Here is a 7,873-nt window from a genome sequence, read left to right as displayed (position 1 = left end):
GTGACCATTAATAATATACCGTCCATGACAGTAAATGAAGGATGGAATATTATTAACGGTCACAATTAACGATTTTAATGAAATACTTTGTGAATAAATCCGTTTCCCCCGATAATACTGGTCTATGCGCAAGCGCAGATGCTGAGGTCGGCAAATTAGACTACGTCGGTGTTCTCGACAGAACACCGGTATCTGTGTTTAGTATCGGGGAATTTTCACAAGTATGAGTACTCGTGAAAATGCCCAGTATTGGCAGTGGTGTATCCCTACTTAAAAATATAATGCATGGCTGGGACTTGTAGTCCTACACAGTTGGAGCTATTCTGCATTGCTGTATAATCATCATACAGCAATGCAGATTACCACCAGCTGTGCAGGACTACAAGTCCCAGCAATGCATTATAATAAAAGTCGGCTATGCAGAATACCTCCAACACCCCCCCCCCACTATAATGCATTGCTGGGACTTGTAGTCCTCTATAGCTGATGCCATTCTGCACTGCTGCAATGCAGAATGGCACCAGCTATAGAGGACTACAACTCCCAGTAATAATTTATACAGAAATGCAGATTAGTTCCATCAGCTATACAAACTCACAGAACATACAGGCACAGAGATTAAATCACTTACCTTATCTAACTGTCCTCCAGGCTGGAACACCATGCAGCAGGGGTGTGCATTCAGGAAGCTCCTGGCCGAGGCCCCAGCGCTGCCTCTCTGCTGATCAGGATGGCCGAGCGGCATGAAATAGCAGTGAGTGGGGAGGAGAGAGGAGCCGCAGTCATCCTGTCACTTTCAGGATGACAGCGGCTGTGTGCACGGCTGAGCGGAGGATCGGTAAATATCAGTGATATTTACCGATCCTCTGTGTGCAGAACAAACACTGGAGTGATCAGCTGATTCACACCTGTTCACACCATCCAATTTGTTCACGGCACGTTTTGTGCCATGAACGGACTGGATCGCAAAAACAAAGTCTTCCTACGTTCTGGGGCAGGGGGAGCGTGATAGTGCCATTCATGCCCATGGCAACGCAGACACTCCTCCCGTCTACTGTGCGATCGCCCGCACTGGAACGCGTGGTACCGCAAAGCCATACATTCCAGTGCGGTGTGATCACAAAAAATTGTGTGCACATTTGACCAAAGGTCCATATCAGTAACAGCAATATTAGTCTGCTTAGACTGCGTGATCTAAAAAAACAAACAAACAGTTTGTTTGAAAAAGCTGAGTGGATTATGAAGGTTCCACAATGCCAACATGCTTGAACAATTGAAAGGTTCAAGCGCAACTTTTTTTTGTTTTAGCCATATGATTTTTTTTCCTGCCAATCATCTGCTATATTTTTCTGCCTCTGCTTATTCTAAAACTGACTAACTGTGTAATAATTAGGTATAAGCTTTCTGTTTTTGGAAAAATAGAAGTTACAGTAGAGACAATCTGGGTTGCAATAAACAGATTTGATGTAATATCTGAAATGATCATACCCTCATTTTGCCACCAAGAAATAAAAAATTGCAAGACCAGGACTTTGATGTGAGTGATATCGAACACAATATAGCATACAGTGCCTTTGTGTTTTACCACAATACTTATTCAGTTAATGTTCCATACACTGTGCTTGCCTTAAAGTGAGATTAAAGTCAAAAAATGTTTCCCTCCCCCCCCCCAATGTTAATGAAAGCACTTACCTTAAATGATGTTTCTTATTCCTATCTTCTTCTTTCCTGTCCTTTTCATTTGTCCCTCCAGCACTGCTGCGGGTCTCCGATCCAGCGCTGACTCCTCTGTGCTTGCTGGCACTTCCTGTCACACGGTGTCTGCATGCGGGTGCACGCGTCCATAGACTTACCTTGTGTCTCTCCTCGTCTCCTGGCCGAAAATGGCAATTGCGCATGCGCCCGCCCCAAGATGCTTTGCGGCCGCCCGAGAATTTTCACATTTTCAGACGGGAGCGCGTGGGGAAGATACAGGTAAGTATTGACCTCTTTCAAAGTGTTTTTGTTTTTTTTTTACACTTTTTGCATATATCTACTGCTTGCTAAAAGTGGATATATGCAAAAAAAAGGCTTTAATTACACTTTAAGCATTAGGGAACAAACTAGACTGCTAGGGCAGGGTGTATAAAAATATCTCTAGTTCACCTTATTTTAGGTGGAAGCATCACATGGCTTAAAAATGTATGAATGTTTTGTGTTTTCTATAGAATCCACTAATATTCTACCTTTCCTGTTTGGCTTGGGGTGCACATCCTGTATGTATATATGACTCATGCTATATATCCATACGTGGGTAAATAATTGGTTTTTATACCAACTCTGCTTTTACTTTGGTGGTCTACTGATTACAAGCTAGCAAAATGATCCAACCACCACTTTATATTTGCCTGTCTACCTATCAGGTGCTGTCAGTGGGGCAAGATTGTGGCAAGGCCCAAATCCAATTGTAGGTTCTTTGGAAGGAACAGATCTCTGTTTGCTCAGGTCCTCAGTCTCTGGCTCCCAAACCTGAAAAGAATCCCTGCACAAGTTTGTTTACAGATCTAACTTTACTTCTCGCCAGTGGCGGATCTAAGGAACAAAGGCCCCGGTACAAGATTTTTTTCTCGAACCCCCCCAACCCCTTCCAAGCCTGCTCAGAAGCCCGTAGGCCCATGCAACCATGCCTCCTCCAATGAGGGGGGCGCCTGGGACGTAAGCTCACTGTCCCCCAGTCTATGCACCAAAGGAGCATACACGCTATTGTCCCCCCACATTCACACACTATTATTATTATTATACATTTATATAGCTCTGATACAGGTGAAACTCGAATAATTAGAATATCGTGCAAAGTTCATTTATTTCACTAATGTAACTTAAAAGGTGAAACTAATTAATGAGATAGACTCATTGCATGATCCCACACAGTCACACACTATTATTATACATTTATATAGCTCTCTATATATAGCACAGTGGTGTACAGAGAACACTGAGCCAGTTACATCAGTCTCTGTACAGAGGAGCTTATACTCTAATGTTCCCCCACAGTCACACACTATTATTATTAGGGATGCACCAATACCATTTTTTCCAGACTGAGTATGAATATGGATACTTTTCCGCAAGTGCCGCCGATACCAATTACCCATACCTTTCTTTTAGTGTCATGTGATAGTTTTTCTAAAATTATACAGACTAATGATTTTAGGACAATGGTGGAAAACTCAGGGCCTGGTCACAGCTGCGACTGCTGAGACCCTGATAGTTCTGCCACTGACTCCAACTTGTAGAGGGACTACAAATCCCAGTGATACATTATGCAGCAATGCAGAATACCAGGAATAGAGGACTACAAATCCCAGCAATACATTATACAGCAATGTAGTATACCACCAGCCATAGATGATTACGATTCCCAGCAATACAGTATATAGCAATGCAGAATAATACCAGATATAGAGGACTACAAATCCCAGCAACACATTATACAGCAATGCGCAGGGTCTCATCGGGGCAGCAGTGGAAGATGTGCTGGGTCTCACAGGGCAGTAGGGGCAAATGCGCAGGGTCTCAGCAGGACAGCAGGAGCAGATTTTACTTTCCCAATACTGCTCTTTTAAACAGGACTTTAAGATTGAAAAGTAAAAAAATAGCCAATATGTGCAGTATATGACTTTTAGAGAAAGAAAGGAACATAGACTAAAAGCTACTAAATATGTAATAAAGAAACAAAAGTAATAAAGTATAAAGATAATGTATTAAATTCAAGCTTGGCGAAGGGACTGATGGAGCTGTCATAGTGAACCAGTGTACTTATTTTAAATATAGTATCACATCACTCACAAGCAATAGCTGGAACCTCCAAGTTCCTGCAAGCCGTTCCAGCTTTTTTTCCAGGTCCAGCAAAGCCCATGAAATTGCTGCTTAGGTGGCAGGTTAGTGTTAGGAATACTACTTACATAAATGGCTGCACACACTGAGCAAGTTCCATGTGAGACAGAAGAAGCCAGGATGATGTCATTCTTCACGCAAACCTAGAAGTGGGAGGAGAGGGACCTCCATTTCTTTAGATTAAGTGGATAAGTAAACATTACTATCCTCCTGGTATCGGGGTTCCTAGGTTGCTCCAGAAGAAAACTGGCAACGGGTGAGCCCCTGTAGTCGGTCTATAGAAATACAACTTTGCTTTGAGAAAGTACACTGTATTTCTAGTAAGCGCATATTTTGAGTTATAGTTGCAATGTTTACTGAGCTCCAGCTTAGTCTAGAAAATAAAAAGCAGAATAGTTTTCCACCAAAGACAAGAGGCAGAAGAAGATGGGACACAAACAGGCAATGCTGGAGGTCTGCTTTAACCACTTGAAGACCAGGGTGTTAAACCCCCTTCCTGTCCAGGCCATTTTTCAGTATTCAGCGCTGCGGTACTTTGACTGACATTTATTCTGTCATGCAGCGCTGTACTGAAATTAATTTTGTACCATTTTTTGGGAACACATAGAACTTTCTTTTGTTGGTATTTCATCACCACTGAGGCTTTTATTTTTTTCTATATAACAAAAAAGTACCGTAAATTTTGGGGGGAAAAAACTGTTTCCCTGTGAAATGCTATGAAACCTTTATTATCACCCCAATTTTTTGGTAAAATATAAAAGATGGGGTCACGTCAAGTAAATAGACACCAAACATGTCAAGCCCTAAAAGTGCGTGCGCCCCCCAAAATCGCAAAAAACAACCACACCCAAAATTGGCTTTAGGTGACGCTTTAAAAGCTTTTACCGCTCATCAGTTTAGTGTTATCAGTGATTGATGCCCCTAAAATTAGTACTCTCATTCTGATGTTCGTGGTGATATGCAACATGTGCGGCACATTAGGTGCAATCATCGTTTTTGCACACAGACGCACCTGACACATGTTTGAGTGTGTACGTGAGGGACATTAACTTTTTTCTGTGTTTTTTTATTTTATATACAATCCATGTACCCATTGCACTCCTTACCGCTAATCCGTAATGATAGGTTGGGTGCATCAGTAGTCGACGGATGGCCACCGTCATCCGTCGAGACGTTATTCTACTTTGGAGTGCCGGTGTCCATCATTTCTTTTTATTTTATATGTGACTTTTTTATGCTCCTTTTATTTTTTTACACTTAAAGGACAACTATGAGGTGAGTGATTTTCACTCAACCTCATAGTTCGAGCCAGCGTGTGACAATAAAACTGTCACACGTCAGCTCTATAGATCGGGAAGTGAGCGAACGCATACCGTTGCTCACTCACTTTCCGATCATCTTCCTGCAGAGAGCGGTGACTGTCAGTCTACGCTCCCCACAGGTCTTCCCCCCTCCATGGTCCGATCCTCCAGCGCTGACTAGATAGGCAGAGGCAGCTGTCTCAACAGCATTGTCGAGGTCCGTCCCAGCTGTGGCGCTCTCAGTATATAGCGAGCTGTAGCCGCGCACGAGTGGGGACAGGGAAGGACATTTTAAAATGCCCACCCGCATCTACCAGGCTCCTGTCCGGCCGTTTATGTACGGCTGCTGGGCGGGAGGTGGTTAAATGACTAATCATGTGCAAGAGAAATAAAAAACATTTTTTTGAGTGGTTGAGTTTCACAGCTTCATCTTATTTACTATCAGTGAACATTTACCTTGCAAATGAGGCAGTCTCTATTCCTTTAGTAAATCAACTTAATTGTCTGCCTGAGAATATTTCAGAGATTTTCGGATTATACAATCCCATATATCCCTTCCTTTATTCTACTCCATAACAACAATTTTCATAGGAAAATATATAAAAAGTCTATACAGATTTTATTAATCTCAACATATGTGCATCACTATCGGTTAGAGGCAAAGTGATGCTCCATCAATAAGCTTCTGACCCAACAGAATAAATTAAATATTGCATGTAGAAAACTTAGCATTGTTGACAAAGGGAACTTTTAAATCCTTATTTCTGAATAGTTTTATTGAAAAAAATATTTTTTCTACGAAGTAAAGGAACACTCTGCATACTGACATCCACTCTAATATAACCCCACCATATCTAAAAGAATTTGGCAGTTCTTTTCTCTTTCTCTTACCTTACACACTCCATACCCCAAACCTTTTCATTTCCTGACCCCCATCTCTTGTTCCTCTCCTTCTCTGTCCTCTGATGCTTCTTCATACTTTTTTCACTCAAATTGTTTTAATACTTTCTTTTAAAGAAATGGAAACAACAAATTGGGGAGCTTCAGAATAAGACAAACACAGCATGTTCATTGTTGGAAACTGTATCTTGAAGCAGTAACCTGGATGTTCTGTTATTTGAGTCAAATGTAAGAACAACACTAAGCCCTCGTTCACACCTGAACGTTTTGTAGCACGTTCTACGCTCGACGAACGCTCTACAAAACGCCCAAACATCTAAATCCCATTGTATTCAATGGGTCTGGTTCACACCTTGCCGTATTTCCGCCCGTCCAGACGCGATACAAAACGGCCTACGCCCAAAGAAGTACATGTACTTCTTTGGGGCGTTTTGGTCTCGCGTTTCCATTGGGATATAGCCAAGTAGCCAAGTAGCGGTAAAAACGCGCGACAAACGCGCATATTCAATACGCCTAGGTGTGAACTCAGCCTTACTGTACTTGCTAATACTAGCCTATGGAAAATTTTCTTAATGTAGCAATGTATACTGGCTATTTGGCAGATGCTACATGACTTCCACAATGATTTCCTGAAGGCATTTGAAATATACTATCTTCTTATTGTTTGATCCAAGTGTATTCTCCTCTTAAGATTCTTAGTTGAAGTAATTATTTTTTTAATTGCTGCATTCAGTATATTCAAAGAAAACGTCAAGCGCACTTACTAAATCCTCCCCACCCTCTCAATATAACAGATCAATACCACTAATTGAACATAAGATAACAAAAGTGCAAAAATAAAGTCCAAAAAAACATATACTGTGACCGGAAAGAAAACTTTGTTTCTTCAGTAAAAACTTTAAAAAAGGTCCAGTGTGATTAAAAGCGTGCCAGGGAAGAGCTCGGCACACATTTGCAGGAATCTGTGTGGGCTGCAGAACACACCGGTGATTTATTCATTTTGGTCTGAGGAGGAGGGTGAGAGTTGCCAAATAGTGTGGTATGTACAGTAGCAGAACATTTTGACAGTCTTATGTCTTGTTTGTAGCTGGTGCTAGTTTTGAACACCACCAAATGTGAGTGCAGTTTTTCTTTTTTTTTTATAATTGTAGCCCGCATCACCTTTTGTGAGGTGGCTACTAGAAATGTAATGATTGTCGGAACTGTAGTCAGTCTAACTGAATTATATTTGGCCTTTATCTGGTTAATTCCAGATCTACTGGCATTGATTGTACCTCCCTGGGTGGAGTGTAACTCTGCTGTAGTGTTGGACCGCCAACAGTGAGTGTGTGCGCAGATTACCAGCCAATCACTGGGTCTCTCTCAACCAGTGTTGCATGCTGGGTAAGTGCTTATATACTCGAGGGATTTGCCATGTGCTCAGTTTCCGGACCAGCCATGGATTAGTCTAGGTTGGGGTGCTGTCCAGCCTGCTCCCCCCAGGCTTGGCCTGAGGCTTGGTGGTGGGGATGCTGGAGTGCAGAAAGTGTTTTTCTAGGCCTCCAGCATGGAGGAGGCCTGTGCTGTTGTCAGATGAGGAGAACCAGGAAAGCTGATGGCTGCTGGAGGTACCCGGTATGACATACGCCCAGCCCAAACCCACTGTATGTCAATCACACGTGACTATACACAGTTCTGAACACAAGGACTTGGTGATACCACTCTCAGCCTCACCCTGCACAGAGGTTTCCCAGCTCACGGGACACAATCTCAGGCCAGCAGACTGAGAGCAATCGTCACCGGGGTTGGTTAACTCC

This window comes from Nanorana parkeri, unplaced genomic scaffold (assembly GCF_000935625.1).
Source record: "Nanorana parkeri isolate BGI_ZX_2015 unplaced genomic scaffold, ASM93562v1 scaffold445, whole genome shotgun sequence".
Classification (NCBI taxonomy): domain Eukaryota; kingdom Metazoa; phylum Chordata; class Amphibia; order Anura; family Dicroglossidae; genus Nanorana; species Nanorana parkeri.
The sequence above is the reverse complement of the archived record's forward strand: the minus strand, read 5'-3'. Positions refer to the sequence as shown.